The sequence below is a fragment of the Artemia franciscana genome, chromosome 11, assembly GCF_032884065.1.
Source record: "Artemia franciscana chromosome 11, ASM3288406v1, whole genome shotgun sequence".
Taxonomy (NCBI): Eukaryota; Metazoa; Arthropoda; class Branchiopoda; order Anostraca; family Artemiidae; genus Artemia; species Artemia franciscana.
Genome location: NC_088873.1, coordinates 37,585,586 through 37,611,019, shown reverse-complemented (window position 1 = coordinate 37,611,019; position 25,434 = coordinate 37,585,586). Strand labels below are relative to the sequence as shown.

General features: G+C 34.6%; 1 protein-coding gene across 1 annotated transcript in view; it reads right to left on the bottom strand.

Annotated features, from left to right (window-relative positions):
- LOC136033175 (tigger transposable element-derived protein 7-like) overlaps positions 1 to 25,434 on the bottom strand; it is a 69,282-nt gene that overhangs the window by 43,373 nt on the left and 475 nt on the right. The gene's annotated exons all lie outside the window — the stretch shown is intronic.

The window sequence follows — 25,434 nt, the reverse complement described above, 5'->3', positions numbered from 1 at the left end:
GCAAGCTATATGTAAAGTCTGATTCTATCCCACATTGTAGAGATATAATAAAGAAAGGTTAAAATGGCTAGGAAACGTTGTGCAGATGAAGAATGACATATTGCCAAAAATCATCCTTTTTGGCCATTCATCTAAGTCCAAACGAAATGGGCCATATATAGCCATCACCGATTGGGGTGGAAAGAGGTCGTAAGAAGGGCTTTAAAGGAAATTCTTGTGAGGGTGTAAGGAGGGAAGCTTTCCGTACAATTGGATGGAAGAAGAACGTGCACAGCTGTGTTGGCCTCAGGCAGCATGGTGCTTCAGTGGGTTGTTAGTAGTAGTAGCAGCAGTAATATCTCTTCCTTAAACGTATATCTTTTTAAGTTTCAGTATAAAGATTTTCAAAGGAATTTTTGTTTTGGTTCATTTTACAGATGTAAAATGATTTTAAATTGTTTTAAAAAGTAGAATTGTGACAAAGAGTCAAACTTTCGCGTAAAAAGCGAGGGATTGCGGAGGGGACAACCCATTTTATATACGGAGTAATTTCTGTTCGTTTTAAGTTTTAATGTCGCTCCTTACTTTCAGTTAAAAAAGACTAGTTTTTTATTTAATTTCTGAACGTTTTTGAATTAATGCATGTTTGATTTTGGCTCTCCGCACATAAATTATTAAAATGAAACTAGTATATTAATTCTTTTTTTGGCTATATGGCTTTCTCTTAGTTTTGATCAGACGATTTTGAGAAATAAGGGGTGGGAAAGGAGGCCTAGTTACCCTCCCATTTTTCGGTTACTTAAAAAGGCAACTAGAACTTTTAATTTTTAACGAACGTTTTTATTAGTAAAAAATATACGTAACTTAAGAATTAACTTACATAACAAACTTTTATATTCTGACATTTTTATTATGCATACGAGGGGGTTTGTACCCTCGTTAATACCTCGCTCTTTACACTAAATCGTAAATTTTGTCCCAATTCTTTAAGAAAATGACCCCTGAATCAAAAAGGCCGTAAAATAAATAGTTAAAATTGCTAAAAACACTTTAGCATAAAGAGCGAAGTATTTATCTCCTCCTAAATACCTCGCTCTTTATGCTAAAGTATTATTAGAACCCCTCATATGCGTAATAATCTCTGTTCGTTTTAAGTTTCAATGCTACTCCTTACTTTCAATTGAAAAAACGTTTTCATGTTTATTTTTTCATTGTTTTTTTTATAGTAATGCTAGAAAATCCTGCGCCCTTTTCATTGAATTTTTCTTCCCCCATGACATATTCCTCCAAGGAAAGATCCTCCCACATAGCCCCCTCCCCTCAACCCCACCCCCACACCAAAAAATCCCCCTGAAAACGTCTGTACACTTCCCAATAACCATTACTATATGTAAACACCGGTCAAAGTTTGTAACTTGCAGCCCCTCCCCCAGGGATTGTGGGGGAGTAAGTCATTCCCAAAGACATAGTTATTATGGTTTTCGACTATGCGGAACAAAATGGCTATCTCAAAATTTTGATCCGTTGACTTTGGGAAAAAATGAGCGTGGGAGGGGGCCTAGATACTTTTCATTTCCGTTAGAATGAGCCCTCTTGCGACAATCTAGGACCACTCAGTCGATACGATCACCCCTGGGAAAAAAACAACAAAAAAACAAATGAACACGCACCCGTGATTTCCGGGAAAAATTAGAAATTCAACATTTTCCAAATTCAGATTCAAATTCAGAAATTCAAATTCAGCGTCTTCCGGGAAAAATTAGAAATTCAACATTTTTGTAGATAGGAGCTTGAAATTTACGCTATAGGGTTCTCTGATACGCCGAATGCGATGGTGTGATTTTCGCTAAGATTCTATGACTTTTAGGGGATGTTTTCCCCTATTTTCCAAAATAAGGCACATTTTCTCAGGCTCGTAACTTTTGATGACAAAGACTAAATTTAATGAAACTTACATATTTAGAATCAGCATGAAAATTTGATTCTTTTGATGTACTTTTTACCATCAAAATTCCGTTTTTTAGAGTTTTGTTTACTATTGAGCCGGGTCGCTCCTTACTACAGTTCGTTACCACGAACTGTTTGAAATGGCTCATAACAACACATTCTACCCTATAATATGCTTTAATAACCCTCCAATGAGATCTTACTAATACCGAATAGCGCAAATTTGAGCTAATGAGAATTCTTCGTAAAATTTTTCAGCCAATCAGAAAATTTTATTAGAAGTCTTTTGGCGAACATTAGCGCTAACTAAACTTGGTATTAGAAAAATTTCATTGTGAATGGGACTTAACTAAAAGCTGTTAACATTTTAGTTCTGTCTGCCGTTATATTGTTAAGAACAAATTGTTTTATGGGTGTTCTGCAATGGAAACAATAATAAAAATTGTTAATAACTATTACAAATTACCTACATATTAATTATTTATTAAAATCAATTACTATTAACAAAATTTCTTCCGGGACACACTCAGAGCATCTATTCTTTTGAAACGATGTTGAAGTCATTCATTGGCGCCGCTTTTAAACTTACATTTGAAGATGACCAGCAAAACATCTCCCTAAATAATCGTGCTTAAAGGAGTTCCTATGTTTATAGGTACTTTGAACTCTTTAAAGAAAAAGTATTGCGTAAAAATGGGAAAATCGTTGCACAACTATAATTGATAGTCTTCCAACGAAAAACTCAAGGGCTATCTGTACTAAGAAGATTGTCCAGTACTTCGTGAACTCAGTACTGAACACGTGATATAAAAGAGTTGCAAAAAGTTTCACTAACGTACTAATACATACAGAAGTATAAGGAAAAAACAACGGGTTCACTTTGACGATAAATTACGACACACAATGTTGTAAGACAACAATTGATCTCAGATCTTCTGTCTCCAGAGCAGTCTATCTAAACAAAGCTAAAGAAGATATGTTATGACAGACCACCTCTTGCAGCAATGACAATTACAAATCAAAACTAAATTTCAAATGGTAACATAATAAGAAACAAGTTAAACAAAATAAATTCTTAAAAAAAAGTTCCCATAATATACTTGATTATACAGAAACATTAGAAAAAACTACAGCATTCGCTTCGATGACGTACTAAGGCATTGAAAATAACAAGAGAGCAATTTTATCTCAGATCTTCCGTAACCAGAGCAGTCTATCTAAACAAAACTAAATAGATAAGTTACGACCGACCACCTCTTGCACCAACGGCAACTGAAAATCAGAACTAACAATGCAAAAAACAAGTCATAGCAAAAATAAATTCTTGAGAAAAAGATGCAATAATCTGCTTGATTCATACAAAAACATTTGAAAACAAACTACAATACTCGCTTTGATGATATATTAAGAGATAAAAAAGGTGACCGGAGAGCATTTTGATCTCAGATCCCTTGTCTCCAAAGGTACTAAATAGGAACTAAAGCAAATATTTTGTGACCGACCACCTCTTGCACCAATGGCAACTGAAAATACAACAAAAAAACTAACAATATAAAAACTAAAACAAGCTATAGCAAAACAAATTCTTGAGAAAAGGATGAAAAAATATGCTCATTTTGTGGATAAACATTAGAAAAACTAAAGCATTCGCTTTGATGATGTATTAAGGCATACAAAGTTGCGAGAGACCCATATGATCCCAGATCCTTTGTGCCCAGATGACTGTCTAAATAAAGAAAAAAAAAATACGATATTTCATAACTGCCTCCCGGACCAATAGCAACTGAAAAATAGAACTAGGAAATAAAAAAAAGTAAAACAATAATCTCTAATAACTTACAGCGAAATCAAATTCTGAAAAAAAACCTTACACTAAGAACATAAGGACTGCAGCCAAGAGCGCTGCAAGGAAATTTCTGAATAGCTGGAACCAGGAGCTTTGTTTTTATAAAGATTTAAATAGGAATATTTGTCATTTTTCTGTTTTTATATATTTTTTAATGGCTTTGTTTCCACGGGTTTGCCCCCTTACCCTTCCAAGCTGGTGCCCTTGGTCACAGCGCAAAACCAAATTTACAAACTACAAGCAAAACAATCTAAAGTGTCCTTTTTCAGGAAAAGTCCTTGAAGATTGCATTACTAGTTTGAAACTGTCTGGATTCATTCCACTATGAAATTATGCTGAGTTCCCTAAGTGCCTTGTCTAAGAAAGTACGGATTTGGTTGGTTTCGTTTTTTCTTTCTTTTTCTTTGCTAGTTGTTTTTTCGTACTTTCAACTTTCGGTTACCCGCAGAAAAAATAAAACAAAACTTATTTTATGTCAACTTGGATTTCAATTAAATGTTATTAGTTTATTTGGATCAAAAGCTAAGTTTTCCAAACGAAAGCTTATTTTCTTTCCAATATTCTCGTAATTTTTTGAACAGTTAGCCTTAATTGTTAAGCCAGCAAGGTTATTTGAGCTGAAACAGTATCTATTTAACTAGTCAATAAGTCAAGCTAATTTCAAACATTTAAACGACAATGCCAATACTTAACCATACTTGCACCTCAAATCACAAGCAAATCATAGAAGCAACTAAACCATAAGTAGTAAGCTTATATGTCCTATTAGCCAAAATTGAAGCATTTGACTTGCCAGATGACCCTCAACTAGAGGTCCAGTCACCCATCGAAGGCACAGCAGATATCAAAATTTATCAAAATATATTATGATTCAGCCTCAGTAGAGGATATGCCCGTAGGATTCAGTGAAAAATTCTGCATATGAAAAAAAAAATTAACCGCCAAGGGAAGTGAGAGTCAGGGTGTGTTGATGATGCGAAGTGAATGTCAAATTTTGACTTGAGAGAGGGGTGAAGATTGAAAGTAAAATTATATTTTCTCTTACCAAATTTTGCAGCGGAAATAATGCACTATTACATGTTGGTATTTTGGTTGTCCCCCAAAGGTAGATATAACTTAAGTTTGAACTTGCTGAAGCCAGAACTTCAACTGGTATGGAATTTAAAACCTACAAGCTCAAATTCGTGCAGAGCTGAAGTCACTTACTTCACGACCCAATCAACTTATTAAAACCTAAGGTGAGCAAATAAGAAAAGGATATGCATTTGCAAAATCTTGTCCTTTAAGAATGGTATTTTGCCAATATTGTTATATAAAGCTTTTTGCTAATCGCAACTTTGTTATGGGAAATGTACAAACATGGTTTCGAGACTGATACATATATTGCTTCCCCAACTAAAGTATGACCAGAACTATCAGATAAGCAATAACAAATGACCTTTAGAAGGTAAAACAAAGGGCTCAGGGCTGACACCATGCGACACTTATCACATTCAAAGTAGTAGGGCAGGGTCGCAATCACAAAGTAATCTGGAGCGAACTATAACGGTAGGTGGTATAACGGTATTTTTTGAATTAGTATTATATGCTGATCCCAATTTTTTTAGTTTGATAGATTTTAAAACAGGTGTAGAAACTACAAAATATATAAATTAGTATATATTAACATATATTAACACATACTTAGAAGTCAAATTTAAACTTTGACAAAAGGAAATTCCAATTTAATCTCTTGAAGGGTCTATTTATTTTCAAGACATTGAGGATACATTGCCTTACCTGAATCTAATTAATCGGTTGTAGCTTACATATTATTTTTGGACTTGAGTTAGATCAGAAGCATTAAATATAGATGGCATTAAATACAATGGATAAAAAACTATGTTATTTTGAGAATCCATCTATTTCAGACCTTTTTAGTTTCAATAAAAAGGCTCATATTGATTCAAAATTGACTATGAGCTTCAGCCTTATTCTTGACATCATATCGAGTTTTAATAATTAGCTGAAGACAATCGTCTTAAAGTTTACATCAATATTAGTCCTGACTGCACCAATTTCGTCTGTTAAAATAACTAATGGCGTCAATATCAACTCTCAGTCTAACTTAAAATAGCATTTAGATGGTTCTTGTCTGGAGAGTTTTATTGACTTTTATTTTGTCTCTTAAGTAAAATCATAAAATTCCAATCATATAGATTCAGGTAGGTTCACATCTACCCAGTCAAGAGACCACTCATAGTATGGGGGCCGTATTTTTGATATTCTTAAAGAAACAATAACGAAGTTTCCATTTAAATGCAGAATAGACAAGATGAACATTTTCTAAAGGCTCTGGGATACTTAAGGGATATCCCTGCTATAATATTACCATAATTTGGGTAGAGTCAGGCGTGAGTGCTAAATTCCTAATTTTTTTTTCAAAGAGGCTAGGGTAGGACAGAGCTTAGCCCAATTCTATTGTTGTAAAAGTGAACATCTATGAACCTGCAGGACCCTTTGACACCGTTTAGAGAGGATGTGGCTTAGTTCCTTTAGGAGCACTTTGGGGTCCTAGGCACTTCACAGAAATATAGGTCAGATAGGCAAAAAGTAGACATTGTTGTGAAAAGCAGCACTATCGACTTTTGGTCATTTTTTTCCCAAGAAACTCTTTGGTCATAAAATGCCCAGTGCATAATTGCTTATTTAAAGCAGATAAAAATCACGAAATAATTTTTTGATTTAAAACATATTAAGGAGCGACATTTCACTACTTTCAAAGTTTACAACTTCTTCCTTTCATTTGAAAAAACGTTTTCATGTTTATTCTTCATTGTTTTCTTATAGTAATGCTAGAGAATCCTGCGCCCTTTTCATTGAATTTTTCTTCCCCCATGACAGATCCTCCAACATAGCCCCCTCTCCTCAGCCCCACCCCCAAACAAAATAAAATCCCCCTGAAAACGTCTGTACACTTCCCAATAACCATTACTATATGTAAACACTGGTCGAAGTTTGTAACTTGCAGCCCCTCCCCGAGGGATTTTGGGGGAGTAAGTCATGCCCAAACACATAATTATTATGGTTTTCGACTATGCTGAACAAAATGGCTATCTCAAAATTTTGATCCGTTGACTTTTGAAAAAAAATGAGCGTGGGAGGGGGCCTAGATGCCCTCCAATTTTTTTGGTCACTTAAAAAGGGCACTAGAACTTTTCATTTCCGTTAGAATGAGCCCTCTTGCGACATTCTAGGACCACTTGGTCGATACGATGACCCCTGGAAAAAAAAATAAAAAAAATAAACACGCACCCGTGATTTGTCTTCTGGCAAAAAATACAAAATTCCACATTTTTGTAGATAGGAGCTTGAAACTCCTACAGTAGGGTTCTCTGATACGCTGAATCTGACGGTGTCATTTTCGTTAAGATCCTACGACTTTTAGGGGGTGTTTCCCCCTACTTTCCTAAATAAGGCAAATTTTCTCAGGCTCGTAACTTTTGATGGGTAAGACTAAACTTGATGAAACTTATATATTTAAAATCAGCATTAAAATGCAATTCTTTTGATGTAGCTATTAATATCAAAATTCAATTTTTTAGAGTTTTGGTTACTATTGAGCCGGGTCGCTCCTTACTACAGTTCGTTACCACGAACTGTTTGATTACGTTAACCAAAACACTTTACGCTTTCTTTCAAAGTTATGCCAAATAGAAGAGTTACACACAAAATACAAAAGTGTCTTCTTCTTTGATACTCAATATGATAACCAGAAAACTGTATGCCTGTTGCCTACCAATGACCAACAATTTCAAGCTTTTTTCCGAAAATGCAAACTCAGGGGCACGGCACCAATTCAGGGGAGACTTTTGAACATATATGTTTTAGTTTTTTCCTTAAAAAAGCTGTCCCCATTGGATTTTGAAAAAAAAAAATTTTCTTTATATTTTTACTTCTAAATAACGGAAAAATTATATATATATATATATATATATATATATATATATATATATATATATATATATATATATATATATATATATATATATATATATATATTTATATATATATATGTATATATAAACCAGAAAACTGTATGCCTGTTGCCTAGTTTAATTCGCTTATGATAAGCAATGGCCGAAACGGCTTACTCAATTATACAAGGAACAGCTTAACAGTAGCTTTAATGTTAACCAATGGAGTATAGTCAATAAGCCCTTCAGAGGCCAATCTAACCAAGTCAACGCTGCTTTTTTTGAGGTTTTAATGGCGAAGTACTTAAGTAACTTTATTTTATACATTAAAACGTTAATCCTTAAAAATTATTTACAAATTAAATATTAGCAAAATAGTAAGTGTCCAAAAGAATTTTGCTTTGTAAGAATTAAGAAAAATAAAATGTATGAAGTATTGCGACATTTTAGAACCGTTATTTGAAACAGGTAGTTTAGCCTGCAGTGCTATGTTGCAATATCCAACTTAAATGAGGTATTAAATGATAGACCAGAAAACAACAACACATGGTATTAACTTAATTGAACTGGATGCAGAAAAAATAATAATATTCAATTAGAATTCACAATTTCAGACAAATAAACTGTTTAATAAGATAAAAATCCAATGTTTACAATTGTTTTTTACAAGTTTTTGGTATCATATCTAAATTTTACTTTGAAATAATAATTGTACAATAAGGTCGCTCAACTTTACCGTCGAACCAGAGGGTGCCCTTTCACTTCTCTTTCATTCAACTGATATGCAACATAACTTTTATTGAGTAAAGATTCTTGATTATTTTTTCTATTATTTCTTCTGTTTTCCATAGAATTCGGCAACCTTTTTTTAAATAATTAAAAGACCTTTTCCACAAAAAAGTTTTTTTTCCTAGAAAATTAAAGAGATTCATTAAACCAAAGATAAGCAAAGATAAAGGCAAAAAAAAAACTAGCTTAAAACTACCGTAAATCACCGCCAATAAATAAATGAAACCCAAAACGAACAGAAATAACAATAGATAACTGATTCAAACTAACAGCGAGCAGAGACTAAGAGGACTTTTTTACTAAAAAAACAACAACTTTTTTTACCAAAAAAAGTTTTTTTTAATGAAAAACAGTATTTCAAGCTATGTGTTTTTATTTATCATAATATCGAAATAAAAATTAAAAAATCACCATCATAACCAAGATTACTGGGAAACGAAATAAATGAATGTGGATAGACGGTTTAATATATAGATACTGATATTTATTCCTGAGAGTCTCAGTAATTTTGAATTTCTTAAAGTTAAAAAAAAGAAAAACATTTAAAATGTACTTTATTTTTAGTAAAACACGAATTATCTGATGCTAATTAGATACCAGGAGGGGTGTCAGCCCTACCCTTCTTTCTTAGAAGGGCGTCCACCCCTCTTTAGGGGGGCGTCAGCCCTAACTCTTCTCAGTTTCTGTTCGTTTTGAGTCTGAGTCAGTTATGTAACTTCTGTAAGTTTGGGTTTCATTTATTTATTGGCGGTGATTTACGGTAGTTTTACGGTAGAAATATTATTTGCCTTTATTTCTGCTCACCTTTGGTTTAATGTAGCTGTTTAATTTTCTTCGAAAAATTTCACCAGTGGAAAAAGTTGTTTTTTAATTGATTTATGTTCGTTTTTAAATTTTTATTTTAAAGTACTATTTATACATAGGACAATAATTTTTTTTAATAATATACACCCATTTGAAAATCTGGATATACGTAGTAAATTTTGATTTGGTTTCACACCTCAGCTTTCCCTGAAAAATAACACTTAATTTCGTATCCTTTTCCTATGAGATTTTATCTATGCTAATTTGAAAACCTGGATGCACTTACACCCATTGGATTTAGCTGAATAGTAAGAACGGAAGTAGTGGTAGTAACAGTCCTGAAAGTTTCAATTTGATACCCTCGATCGTTATTGAGATATTGCTGGGACCTTATTGACAACCAGCATGCACATAGTGCCTTTTGATTTAGTTTCAAAGCAATACAAACTTTCCCTAAAAGTTTTTTTTAAGTGGTAGTGACAATGGTAGCCCCGGAAGTTTCAGCTTGACACCCTAAGGTGTTGCTGGGATATCGCTAATACGCGCCTTGGATGACCCACATATACAAAGTGTGTTTTAATTCAGTTCAAAACCGCCCTCAACCTTCCCTGAAAGTTTTACTAACACCCTTAGCATTACCAATAGCAGTAGTGATGACATCAGAAGTAAGTAGGAGCATTGGGAGAAGTATTAGTGATAGAAGTAGCAGTATTAGCAGTAGCAGTATCTACATTGTGCCTTTTTGTATCTAATTCAGCGTTCCCTCCTCATGGTCTGATAGTTTCAACTTAAAACCTTATGCCGTTTCTGAGATATTGCTGATACTCCCTTTTCTTTAATCTGTATTTGCAAAGTATGTTTCGATTTAGCCCCAAACCTCCCCACTAACAGTCCCTGAAAATTCTGCATTAATACTATTAGCCGTAATAATAGTAGTACTAATAGCAGTAGCAGCAGTAGGACTGCTACCACTTGTAATAGTTATAAACTATGCAAAAACTGTAGTTTTATTAGTTGAACATAAACGTCAACATGCCCTGAAAATTCAAACCTAAAACTCTAAGCCAGTTGTTCCCTAACTATGGATAGTAGCCCATCAGTGGGCTGTGAGTGAAAATTGAGTTGGTCGCAGTTATGAGCATTAATACTGGTACCGCTCAAAATCCGTAGTGGTGAGTAGTGGAAATTATTTGTTCTTACAAAGAAAAATCAAAAATGTTGCCAATAGGAATAAAAGACGGTTAAAATAAGAAACACAACCTAAATATTTTTTTTATTGCTTACATAACAACACCTGCAAGTTTTTTTCCGCGAAGTTATTTCAATAGGAAGCATGTATTTATTTCCAATTTTTCTTCATTACGGTTTCAGCATCAACTTCAACCTTAGTTACTTTTAATCGCTGTGAGTTTGATATACCCAATTTATTTCTTTACTTAATTTTAATGTAAGGCTTAGCTGAAAATCTGGCCTCATATAGATATGAGCTAGTAAAGAGGACGAGGACTATCATAGCTTCATCAAACAGGCAAGGATAATTATCAGCAACAGCGAGCCTGAATTTCGACAACTGCTTACGATTAAAACTGTTTTTCAGTGACGTATCTTCTGACAATTAGAAGATAGATTCGTTTCACAGCCTAAATGCACATAGTGCATTTTGATCTAGTTCAACATCCTTCAAAAATTCACCCATAATACCCTTAGTCTTCGTAGAAGTAGCTTCTGTAGCATTATGATATTAGTAATAGTGATAACATGAACATAGTGCCTTTTAGTTACTTCAAAATCTGCCTCAACATTCCCTAAAAGTTTCAACTAAATGGTCTACACAGTTCCTGAGATACTGCTGGTGCACCCTTTTGGCAATGAACATGCCCCTTGCTGCATGCATAGTGTGTTTGTATTTAGTTCACAGTCCTCCTAAACATTCCCTGAAAGTTTCACACTTAATACCTTTAGCTTCGGAAGCGGCAGCAGTAGTAGCAATATGCACATAGCATTTTTGTTTTTTTCCGACATTTTCCTCGGTACACGCTGAAAGTTTCAATTTAATATTCTAAACAGTTCCTTGGACATAGCTAATAGTTCTTTTTGACAACCTGCATGACCATAGTATGTATTGGTTTAGTGCAAATCCTCTCAACATTCCCTGGAATTTTCACCTCAATACCCTCAGCTTTAGTAGCAGTATTGGTAGTAGTAATAGCAGTAGCATACAAATATTGCCTTTTTGTTAGATCAGCATCCCCCACACGAGTTTCAACTTCCAAGTTGTTCCTAAGATACAACCGATACGCCCTTTTGACAACCAGCATGCGCACAGTGTGCTTTTAAATAGTTCAACTTCCCTTCCGACATTCCCTGAAATTTTCACCTCCATATCCTCAAACTTAGTTGTAGTAGCAATAGTAGTAGTAGATTAGCAGAAGTAGTAACAGTAGTAGCTGTAGTAGCATACACATATTGCCTTTTGGTTAGTTGAACATCCCTCTCATCATGCCCTGGAAGTTTGAACTTAATATTCTACGCCGTTCCAAAGATATTGCTGATTCACTCTTTTGGCAACATATATTATACACGGTGTGTTTTAATTTAGTTCAACTTCCCCCTCAACATTTCCTACGATTTTCAAAGTCGTACCCATAGCCTAAATAGTAATTATATCAAGTGTAGTAGGAGTAGTAGCAGTAGTAGTTGCAGTGGTAGCAATAGTAACATTATTACCGGTAGTAGTATGTACATACTGCCTATCGGTCAGTTAAACTTCTTCCTCGGCCTCATCATGACCTGGTAGTTTCAGTTTAGTGCGCTAAGTTGTTCCCAAGACATTGCTGATGTGACTTTTTGACAATCAATATGCTTATGGTGTGTTTTGATCAATTTCAACTTTCCCCTCAAAATTTCCTGTGACTTTCACCAAAATATCTTCAGCATTAGAAGTAGTCAGCTTGGAAATAGTACTTATAATTGCATTAGTAGTCGTGGTTGTGGTAGGAGTAATAGTAGCAGTAACGTCGCACACATATATGCCTTTTCGTCAATTGATCGTCCTCTTCATTATTTCCTGAAAGCTACAACAAGTCATTCCTGAGATGCAACCTTTTGACATCCCGCAAGTACATGTTATTTTGGTTTAGTTCAACACTCTCCTCAACATTCCCTGGAAGTTTCACCTGAATAGCTTTGACCTTTTTGGACACAAAAGGTCAAAAATGCCCCCCCCCCCTTTCCAGATAAGACATACTACATTTAAACAATGAGTGGATTGTATACCTTACAGTCCTTGTCTCAAAGGCTGTGGGGGGGGTGTCATCCCAAGACATAATATTCGCACCTCAGAACTATACTGAACAAGATGGATATCTCAAAATTTTGATCAGGTGTCTTTGGGGGAATACATGAGTGTAGGGGGTAAGGGTGGCTACCCTCCAATCTTATGACTCTTAAAAAGGGCACCAGAACTTTCAAATTCCAGTCGAGAGAGCGTCTTCCGAAGATTTTAAAATAATTCTTTTCATACGAAATGCCTTGGTGAGAAAAAAACGACAGTAGTGATACATTGCGCCCACATCGCTCTTTACTTAGGTATCGCTATTGCACTGCCTAAAATCGGCAATAGAGCTATATTTGATTAAACTTGTCACATAAAGAATGCTAATATTTTTATTAGTCTGTGAATCAAAATTAGAATATTAGAAGCTAAAATTAGAATATTGGAAGCTTCAGTGATGACAAAAGTCAAGTATGGTTCTGAAACATAAGTACTTCGGAAGACGGAGGAGGGTTTGTTAAATGTTTTCCTGAAGAATTGTCTGCGGATTCTTTCGAGTACCCGTCTGACTGACCGTATTTTCAAACAGTAAACTCTTCGAAGAATGCGGTTCTATCCCATTTTACATGGCTATTAATGAGGGGAAGGTTTAGATGGCTAAGACACATTTTGGGATTGAAGACAGACAGATTGCCAGGCCATACGTCTAGGAACAAAAGAAAAGCTGATAGTCTACGGATGAGATGTGAAGAGGTCGTAAGAAAGGATTTATAAGAAATTTAAACTTCTTGGGAGGGTATAACGAAGGAAATTTCGAATCGAGTGGGATGGAAGAGGAGCGTGCGCGCAGCTGTGTTGGCCTCAGGCGGATTGGTGCTGAAAAGTGAGGTGTTAGTAGAAGTAGTATGAAATTATTAGCAGTATTAGCAAAGAAATTTAGCAAAACTATCAGTAGTAATAGCAAAAAACTTGTATTAAAGAGCATGAGAACTACACTTGGTTGACCTTTCACGGTACGATCGGCTTATCGACAAGAGGAGACACTCCGCACCGAGTACTTGAAGAACAGCAGCGTAAGAAGCTCCATCCCTATTTGGAATGGTCTACCGTTAGTCATTATCCCCGAAAACCGGTCTGTTGATTCCTTTAAAGGGAAGTTCAGTAACTACAATTCTAGGGAGCAAACCCAGGTAATTGATGGACTAATGAAATATCAGGGCCAAAGTTTCTAGCAGCCTGGCGCCATGAATTCGGTTACACAAAAAAAAAAGAAAAACTGGTCACATAAAACATACTAATATTTAATAAAAGAATAAAATTTAGATATGTCAAAAGTTTTACATTTTAACCAAAGTTAGTTCCTGCGTTTGTGTATTTGAAGTCTTTTAGTCGAATGATCGAGAAGATTTTAAGTCAAGTAACATGGGTGAATAAAAAGTACTACGAGTCTTAGGTGATCGGAAAAAGTGTTTTTGGGCCACTCTCTGGTAAAACAGTCTTTTTTTTTTTTTTTTTTTTTTTCGTCTGTGCTTAACGATTATTTTGATCCGATAACATACGGGTGTAAATTTAAACCTTTCAAAAAAATTTGTAGGCCCTTTTTTGTACGAGCCATTGAGAGGCAAATATATTTTTTCACCCTTGTCCCTTTCGCCAAGCATAATATATCGAGTCTCCTCATCCTCCTAAAATAAATAAATGTCGGGGCCTTTTTCGCCCCGACATTTAATCCTTCAAAAACACGTGGTATGAAGGTCTCTTATCTCCTCCCTCCCCAAACACTCCAAAAGTTTCAGCTCAATCCCCAATTTAGATCCACTTGGCCCCCTTAAAACTGCCTGAAAGATTCAACTTGATTGCGCTAGTAATTCCAGAAATATTGCAGGTACGATATTTTGACAATTTTATGCCACATTATTTCATTTCGCTTTCCTCATTATATAAACGTGGTGGTTCTTGACTCTCGAGAATTGGCCCATATTCTGTTTCGTCTCTGATAGGATTGAAACACACATTTACAGGCATATAGACAGAATCCGATAGGACTCAATGTAAATAAAATTATCCTGAAGATTGGTTGCATTGATATGTGACCTAAAACTAGGCCAACAAATTGCGTCTTCTCTTATTGGCTTAGATTTGCAGGACATGAAGATAAAGACAATGGAACCTCAATGAACACAAAATGAAAAAGGTGAATATAGAAAAAATTGACAACATTATTGAAAAAATTAAAACTAATAACAATATAGAAAAAATTGTTATACATTTTTTAATATGTTATACAATATTGTTATACTAAATATAGAAAAATTGTTGCATTGATTCGTGTCCCTCAAAATAGTCCCAAATTTGCTTTGTCTCCGATCGGTTATTAACTTACTAGGACAGGGCCAAACAGACCTAAGACGGAAAAATCATAGAAAAAGAAAAAAAAGGCCTATATGGGCTTGCCGAACTCCATAACTGGCCAAGCAATGTTTTTTATCCGATCGGCATTAAGCTCTTAGGGTATATAGAAAGGAGGAAGAAGGGCTTAATGATGACAATAATTTTGTAAGAGAATTTGTTTTAAGATTTCAGATCATACAGACACTTCAATTAAAGTTTCAGGACCAAGAGAAACTCAACTAGGACCCAAGAACAAAAATTTGGTTGTACTGCTTCGTAACGAACTATTGATTTGCCTTCTTTTTTTAATATACCAGAATTCTTTCAATAATATCAATATATAACCTTGTCCCGCATTTATTTAAATAACCGAACTGATAGAACCGAATATAAAGTAAAAATTATTTTAATAATCTGGTGGAATAAGGCGCGTGAATATTCGCGGTGCCCACAGAATGGGGATCAAAGTGAATAACAAGTCCCTTCACCATTCCCCTGAAATTCTATGGTAAAAATACTATTACAAATACACAGCACAAAGCTACTACTGACTAAAAACTTTGACTGAATGTCTAAATTTTTCCAAAGTTTAAATTACAACCCAATATTTTTAATAATTAAGCAGATTTTTTTTTTTAATGTGCCTAGTATTAACAAACAATAAAACTATGGTAACTAAAAACAAAAAAAAAATCCAAAAAAAATCAAAGGAAAGTAAAGGGCCATAAAAAGCTATTACGATTAGAAATAAACTTAAATGAACAGAAATTACTATTGATGAATAAGTGAAACCCAAAACGAACAAAAATTGAAACGAAAAATTAATTCAAACTTGTAACGAGCAGAAATTACTTTAAACAGTTTACGTCCCGTAAACCTTCTAAGGGCCAGAGCGTTATTTACGCTTTACGAAAAACGAACGATATTTTAAACATTTTATATCTTATGCTACAAAATTGAGGAACCAAAAATTACCGGAACTTCTATGCTATGTAGTTGCATAAACAAGCAGTTGTTTTCATTGGTGCTTTCCAATAATCTCAGTTATTATATTTTTTTTTTCTTGTTTTTGACGAGGTAGTTAAAAACCACACTATTTAATATACGTATCGTTTTCAACAGAATTAATTAAGAAAAACTAAGTTTTTCGGAGGGAAGTAAAGAGCGAAGTTGAAACTTAAAATTATTGCTTCACAGTCTATCTAACATGCATCAATTAAAGTAGATATAAATAAACCAACTAATTACGTTTCCCTATGTTTCTTAGAATTGCTCACTTTACTCAAAATACAAATGCCGAGAACACAAGAATATTGGTTTAAGAGTCAAATCTGAGTACGTAGCCTGACAACAACAAACTAATCTATAAAACTTTTTCAGTCTTACACCAGCTGTGATATCAGCAACTTTCAATATACGATTAAAATAACATTAAAAACTTAAGCATAAAAAAACGAAAGAAAATAATGGACTGCTTTATCAGGTAACATTTTGGTCTCACCAGCTACAATATCCATAGTGAGTAATATACAATTTTAAATTGTATGAAATACGCTTTAGTATTACTCGAATGGCTTATCAATCGAATAAGCCATAACATGAACTCTGAAAATCCAGTTATTTCTCTGTATACAGCAGAAAATTTCAAGCTATGATAAAGATTCACAAAATCAATAGTCCTAATGCAATCATGGCGGCTTCACTTCGAACTTGTCTGCAAACTAATCACAAAATGTCCTTTTCAGAACCAAAATGAAAGCCAATCATTGGACTGAACCATTGTGCAAAAGTGATACCAAATTAAACGAAAAAGATGTTCAACTGTAAAGTATCCTTAATCGGTTTGCGTTTACTGTACAAAAATCCTATATTGTTTTGTGTTTTCAGTAAAGCGCAAGTTTTCTATAGCCCTACAAACATAGGGAAATATAATTGGTTGATTCATGTGTACTAGTTTTATTGATACACGTTGGAAAGACAGTGAAGCAATAATTTTTGTTCGTTTTAAGTTAAAACTTCGCTCTTTATTTCCCTCAGAAAAAAAAGTTTTTTGAAGTTAATCTTTGCTCGTATTTGATCTAAATTTAATGCAGAAGCAACACTGTAAAGATATTTTTATTTATTTTTTTTTGGGGGGGGCAGCACCCTCATATATGGAATAATTTCAGTTCTTTTTAAGTTTTAATGTTGCTCCTTACTTTCAGTTGAAAAAACTTTGAAGGTGGGGAACCTCGATAGTTGGGAAAGAGTATCTATTTTTCTAAAGAAGATTTTTAACGTTCTCAAAACCTAAGCAAAATGTTCGTATGTCTAGCTTATTTCACTAAACATCCCCCCCCCCCTGATACACACCAAAAAACTTTAGACATACATGTGTGGACAACTTCAGACATAGCAATAAACAAGAAAAAAACCTGACAACTAAAAAAATATCCTACAAAAAATGCAAATAAGTTTTTAGTACTATGATTTCTCTATGTCCATTACAAATAGTTTTATCTGTCTATTAAATAGTAAAAACAAGTAAATCATATGAACAAGCAAATATGATAATAAGTAATCATTTAGTATATACAACTTTGAGTGGCTCCAGAACCACATGTCATCACTTCTACAATCCCAAATGGAAAGAGATTGGGGTATAAAATTTGGAGTCTATTAGGAATGTAGTTGAAAACCATGAAACTGAATGAACTCCATTCCCTTATGAATGAAAATGCTTGACAAGTTAAAAAATAAGTGCATCAAATTTACAAAAATAGTGAATTATCAGAAAAATCATCATATATAAGGCACAAAACCATGATTAAAAAAAATTCTCGATCAAAAATTGAACCCTTGACGTTCTGATTCAAAGTTTAACGCCCTAATAACCGAACAACGGCAGCTGATAGTAGAGTTTAATCTATTGGTTGTATTAGCACCATAATTGCGTAATTTACAACCCTTTTTCCAGGGACTATGGCATGTCATCACCAAAAGCGTAGTTATTGTACCTTAATCAGCAAACACATTTGTGAAGGCTATTATAAAACATTGAGTTAATTTGTAAAGAGTGAAAGCACTAGACTATACTTGGTGAAGCTGAACTTTTGCGAACAGGGGGAGGGGGTAAGTCAAGGAATATTCATTTGCAATTTCGGAACCCAATTACGGTTATTTGATGAACTTTTTCCTATTAAGAAAATTCGATATCTTAAAAATCATTTTGCAAGCCTCAACGCTGGCTGACCGTGTTAAAGACAAAGAGTTGATAGGGGATTGAAACTTACTAAGTTTACTAGTGAAACTTACTAAGGGGGCTGGGAGAGTAAGTGTACAGAAGGTTTTTTGTAAACTTCCCTTTTAAGGTTTTGGACCATAATTATTACAATAGTACCATTTTATACTTCCAAGCTTTTCTACTTAAGAAATGGCACCAAAAGTGCCGTTTTTAGTGCTATATGGCACTTAAGGATGGTATAATCGGTAAAAAGCACGTAGATATGAGCAATATCTTCAAATGAGTCATTAAACATCTCTCTAAAAAGTTTTCACAGGCCACTAGCCCTAGCTTTTCTATTTGAGACATGGCACCGAAGTGCCCCTTTTAGGGGCAGAGGCCTTAAAAATGCCTACCAATACTTTAAATTCAGACATCAGTTCTAATCATGGATACCTCATTTTGGAACACTGTATATAAATTTATAACTGTGTATAATCTGTATATACTCTTTAAAAGTGCCTACCAATACTTTAAATTCAGACATCAGGTCTAACCCTGTATGCATAATTCTGGAACACTGTATATAAATTTACAACTGTATATTATCTGTATATAACTGTATATAATCTTTAAAAGTGTCTACCGATACTTTAAGTTAAGATATCAGGTCTAATCCTGGATGCTACATTCTAGAACACTGTATATAAATTTATAATTGTATGTAATCAAAATTTATATAAAGTGTTCTGGATGAACAATAAATTTCCAAGTCAGCAAAAAGCAGATGTTCCACATAAAAGGCACAACTTTGATACAGTGACAGCAGTATTTCAGCTATGCACGGGGTTTCTCCAAGCGTCATGTTTCAAGCACAATTTCTTATAAGTTTGTGAGAAGTCAGCGTTCCGAAGGGTTGGAGGTAGAAGCTTGAAAAATACCTTGATGCACCCCAAAATCACATTGTATATCTAATCCTGGGAGCTTTATTCGCGCAACAGAGCAGAATTTCAAGTCGGTGAAAAGCCACTGTCCTGCATAGGAGTACAGCAGATTTTACTTAGGGAAACAAGGGGGAACACGGCGGCAGCAAGTTAGGTTACACAGGGCCTGAGAGGGACTCATTGGAATCAAAAAATAGGAAATGCTTCTGACCCTTCTGTCTCCTTAACTTCTGATGTAATAGAAAGGGTCCAATGCCCTCCTTGTCCCATTCCAAAATGCCATTCTTACCACCCTTTCAAAATATTGTGGCATCTGGAACCTCATCTTTAATAAGTATTAAATAAAAAGAACAAGTTTTTTTAACAAATCTCTTGGTGTATAAATGCAAGTTCACTTGTATAAGAGTCGAGGCAAATTGTAGGAGGCCCTTGTAGGCTTTGAATTGGACTCTTATTTCCATTTATATTCATTGTCAAATTTTACAATATATTGTCTCACTCGCCGTGAATTAACACGTTAGACACTCAACAGGTTGACTCTAGTTCAGCATTGTGGAGTGATATGCATGAGAGGAAAATTTTCATCCAAGTCAACTTGTAGTCAACCTGCGATTGTTCCCCAGCGAGAACCTCCAACCGGTACGACTCTAGTTCGTCATTGTAAAAAGACACGTTTGCATGGAGCATAAATGGGAGACAGTAACAACGGCCATCCAAGGGGTAAAATTAACCTGGACAATTTGTCTTGGCTTTTTTCGTCAATTGGCCATGACTTCCGTTCAAAAATCAACGGATCTCGGTCGAGGCAAAAACTTACTTTTTTTTGTCTTTTTTATTTGATTTCTGATCGTTTTTTAAAGAATCTTCAATAAGAAATACCCTCCCCACGGATATATCCTCTAGATAATTCAATCCCGGTGAAAATTTATCCATGCAATTACCCTAAGCAATTCCACGCGTAAAATTGAGATGGCAAAGAGAAAGCAAGAAATATAAAAAGAATTTAGCACAGGAATTCTGGCAAATTCCCCTGGAGTATAATTTCTTTTGACCAGTTCACCCCCTGGAAAGTTCCCCCGTAAAAAAAAACAGCAGAAAATTCGTCTTCCCACCCAAAAATTTATGCGTGCTTCCCAACAAAAAATACTATGCGTAAACAATGGGCAATTTTCATAACTTTGAGACCTTTCCCCAGGGGCTGTGTGGGGGTTGTTATATTATATCCAAAGGAAGTTAATGGGCCTTTCAACTATGACAAACAAAATGGGTGTCTTAAAATTATGATCGGACAATTTTGGAGAAAAATGCATGGGGGAGGGGACCAAGCTACCCTCCAATCTTTTTGGTCACTTAAAAAGGGCACTAGAATTTTAATTTCCGTTTGAACGAGCCCTCTCGCGATATTCTAGGACTAATGGGTCGATACGACCACTTCTGGGGAAAAAAACAAACAAATAAACATGCATCCATGATCTTTTTTATGGCAAAAAATACAAAATTCCACATTTTTGCAGATAGAAGCTCGAAACCTCTACAATGTGGTTCTCTGATACGCTGAATCTAAAGGTAATTTTTCTTAAGAATGTATGAATTTTAGAATTTGTCCCCCCTTTTTCAAAAATAAGGCAGATTTTCTCAGGCTCTTAACCTTTAATGGGTATGTTTTAACTTAAGAAACTTATATATTTGAAATCAGCATAAAAATCCAATTCTTTTGGTATATCTATTGGTACCAAAATTCCGTTTTTTTTAAATTTTCAGTTACTATTGAGCCGGGTCGCTCCTTAATTACATTTCGTTACCATGAACTGTTTGATTCTCCACAGGTGTTTTCAAATTCCATTTTGTTTCGCGTGTTAAAAAAAAGACCGATTCTGATTTACTGTTTCAAAAATAGATTGAAGATCTCTCTTGTAAAAATATATTAATATTTAATCTAGCTTTATACGACTTTTGCTTAAAATTGATACAGGCTAAGAATTAAAAAAAAATCTTCGTAAGAAAAAATTGCAAGGCTTAAAATTTCTAGGATTCTTTAAATAAACTCAGACATTTGTTTCTTATTGTCTGTAGTATGGTCTTCGACTTTTTCTTGCATAGAACCTCAATAACTACCCTCCCCCCTTCCTCACGTGTGATATGCACATTCTGAAAAACTGTTTATCGGGGTGAGGGGCTACAAATACCATTTTAGTGGAATACCAGGCCAACTTCGTAATTTTAAATGTTGAAACAGTATGATACACAACATATTCAAAAGGAAGATTTAGAGGAAATTAGAACATCCTGGGAGGGAAACTTCGAATAGATTGTGATGGAGGAGGAGTGTACGTAGCTGTGTTGGGCTCAGATGACTTGGTGCTGCGGTGAACTGTTAGTAGTAGTAGTGGTATATTCAAAATACACAAAGGAAAAGAAGCATGGTTTTGGTAACATTCGGATCTCGTTCTATGGGCTCTTCTGAAGACAACACTATAATGACAAAGAAAAAAGAATAATGCCATTCGATTTTCGATTCCACAATTTCCTAATATAATGGTTGGCGCCGTTATAAAAGACCCCCCCCCCTTCTAAGGGGGCCAGACATAGTCCTTTTCAGCAACAGACTGCAAAAAATTGCTATAGTAATGTAACTCTTGCTTTATGAAAGTTTCTATTAATAATTGTTTAGTTTTCCCTCTATTTTCTCCCACAATTTTAAATACTTTTTTTGATGTTATATTTTTCCAACTGTTCTCACAAATTCATGTACAATTATAGTTTAGCGGCTTTTCTGAAGGAACAACAATAAAACAAAAGTAGTAGTAATTGTTTTTTGCACTTTCCAAACATCATGGTGAATTTTCTGAAAATACACCCAGACCCTTTATGATCTAAGATATAGCCCTGGGAATTGAAATAGTAAATAAAAGAAAACATTAAAACATCAGAAATCCACAACATTTTTAATAATTATTAGATTCACAACTCTGCAGTAGTCACTCAGGCAAAACGTGAACTTCATGGAGTCTAGAATCTATCAACGCGTTTTAAGACGCGTCATGAGATGAACAACAGCCAGGGTCGTATTCAGAGTTTTTCCAGGTGGGGGAAGGGTCAGAATTTTTCAGGGGGAGGGGGGTACAAAAATCTCAAAACACATAAGATATTTATTTATATACATTATTGTTACGTTTTTACGAGCCAGACAAACATTTTTGGGGGGAGAGTAAAACCCCCTAACCCCTAGCCCCCCTAGATACGGCCTTGACAACAACAAATAAACATATAATTTAAATTTTCTTAAATATAATTTAAACATAAAATTCTCTATTAATCAAATTATCATGTTTCCATCCGTTGTTATCCAGTTTTCAAAATCGTTTCAAATAATATTTTGATCCAATATTCGAATCGATGTAAACCTAAATTTCGTCGGGTCAAGACTAGAAAAACCCAGTTTCAAACAGTTCGTGGCAACGAAATGTAAGTAATGAGCAACCTGGCTCAGTAATAGTCGAAACTCTAAAAAAAATAGAATTTTGATACCAACGGACACATTAAAAAAATCAAATTTTTATGCTAATTTCAAATATATAAGTTTCATCAATTTTAGTCTTACCAATCAAAGGTGAAGAGCCTGAGAAAATTTGCCTTATTTTTGAAAAAAGGAGGATCCCTCCTAAAAGTCATAGAAGCTTAATAAAAATCACACCATCATATTTAGCATATCAGAGAACCCTATTGTATAGGTTTGAAGCTCCTATCAGCAAAAATATGGAATTTGGTATTTTTTGCCAGAAAAAAGATCATGGATCCGTGTTTTTTTTTTTTTTTTTTTTTTTTTTTTTTTTTTTTTTTTTTTTTTTTAGGAGTGATCGTATCAACCAAGTGGTCCCAGAATATCCAAGATGGCTTATTTGAACGGAAATTAAAAGTTCTAGTATTCTTTTTAAGTGACCAAAAAAATCGGAGAGCAACTAGGTCCCCTTCCATGCTCATTTTTTCCCCAAATTCACCACATCAAAACTTTGAGACAGCCATTTTGTTCAGCATAGTCAAAAAGTCTAATAACTATGTCTTTGAGGATGACTTAATCCCCCACAGTCCCCAGGGAAAGGGCTGCAAGTTATGAACTTTGCCCATTGTTTACATATAGTATTGGTTATTGGGAAGTATACAGACGTCTTCAGGGGGATTTTTTTCCATGTGTATGTTATATGAAGTTCCATGTGTATGAAGATAATTTTTCCATGAAGGGGTGCCATATTTCCCAGCATTATTTAGAAAACAATTAAATAAAAAAAATAAGTTTTTCAACTGAAAGTAAGGAAAAACAATAAAACTTGAAACGAACAGAAATTATTACATATATGAGCGGGTTCACCCCCTCGTCAATACCTCGCTCTTTACGCTAAAACTTTTTAGTACTTTCAAATTCATTATAATTAAACGGCCTTTGTGATTCAGGGATCAGTATTAAAGAATTAGAAAAAAATTCGAACTTTAGCGTAAAGAGCGCGGTATTGACGAGAGAGTGAACCCCACGTATATGTAGTAATAAATAAAATCAAACAGTCCGTAGAAAAACGAACAGTAAGTAAGGAGTGACCCAGCTCAATAGTAACCGAAACCCTAAAAAACGGATTTTGGATCCCAGTAGATACACCAAAAGAATTGGATTTTTATGCTGATTTCAAATATGTAAGTTTCGTCAAGTTTAGTCTGACCCATCGAAAGTTACAAGCCTGAGGATATTTGCCTTATTTTTGAAAAAAAGGTGGAAGCATCCCCTAAAAGTCACAGAATCTTAATGAAAATCACACCATCAGATTCAGCATATCAGATAATCTTATTGTAGAGGTTCTAAGCTCATATCTGCAAAAATGTGGAATCTTGTATTTTTTGCCAGAAGAAAGATCTTGGATCCGTGTTAATTTGCTGTTTTTTTAAGGAGTGATCGTATCGACACAGTGGTCCTAGAATATCGCGAGAAGGCTCATTCAAACGAAAATTAAGTTCTAGTACCCTTTTTAAGTGACCAATTGAGGAGCAACTAGGCCCCCTCCCTTGCTCATTTTTTCCCAAGGTCACCCGATCAAAATTTTGAGAGACTCATTTTGTTCAACATAGCCTAGTCGAAAAATCTAATATCTATGTCTTTGAGGATGACTTGATTTCCCACAGTCCCACGGGAAGGGCTGCAAGTTGTGAACTCTGGCCATTATTACATATAATATTGGTTACTGGGAAGTATACAGACATTTTCAAGGAGGGATTTTTTTTTCCGGTGGGGGCGGTCGGGGGGAAAAGGTTACGTGGTAGGATCTTTCCTTAAAGGAATTTTTCAGAAGGAAAGAGAATTTTCCATGAAGGGGGCACGGATTTCCCAGCATTATTTAAAAATGAAATTAAATAAAAAACTCACAAGTTTTTCAACTAAAGGTAAGGAGCAATATTAAAACTAAAAACGAACAGAAATTGTTACATATATGACGATACATCGCTCTTTACGCTAAAGTTTTTTTTTAGTACTTTTATAAGAGGTATTTATTCTAATTAAAACCTTGTGATTCAAGGGTCATTCTTAAAGAATTGGAGCGAAATTCGAACTTTAGCATAAAGACCGATGTACTGATGAGGGAGCAAACCCCCTCATATAAGTAATTAAAATATAGCAATATAGAAGTTCGTTACTTAAGTTAATTCGTATGTGACTTATACCTATTACTAATAAAACGTTCGTAAATAAAATCAAAAGTTCTAGTGGCCATTTTAAGTAGCCAAAAAATTGGAGGGCAACTAGGCCCCCACCCCTACATCTTTTCTTTCTCGTCCGATTAAAATTTTGAGAGAGCCATTTAGCCAAGAATAAGTAAAATTAATATGCAAATTTCGTTCTAATTATTCATGTACGGCGAGTCAAAAATCAGAACCTGCATTAATTCAAAAACGGTCAGAAATTAAATTAAAAAAAAAAGAAGTTTTTTTAACTGCCAGTAAGGAGCGACATTAAAACTTAAACAAACAGAAATTATTCGATATATGAAAGGAGCTGTCCCCTCCTCAACGCCTCGCTCTTTACGCTAGGGTTGTGAGAAAGAGTCGAACTTCTCACAACTACAACCTACATTTTCACATCATGCTGTTGGGGGGTAAAGTTCATTTGTGATACAAATGAATGTTATATTTAGATGTTTTTTTTATGGATGGCTGGGTTCCTAGGCTTATACTATCATTCTCGAAAGTCTTCCAGTTTACCCCCAACCTCTTAGTATACAAATATACAGCCCAAATTAGCCTATATATCAGTTTCTTGATGG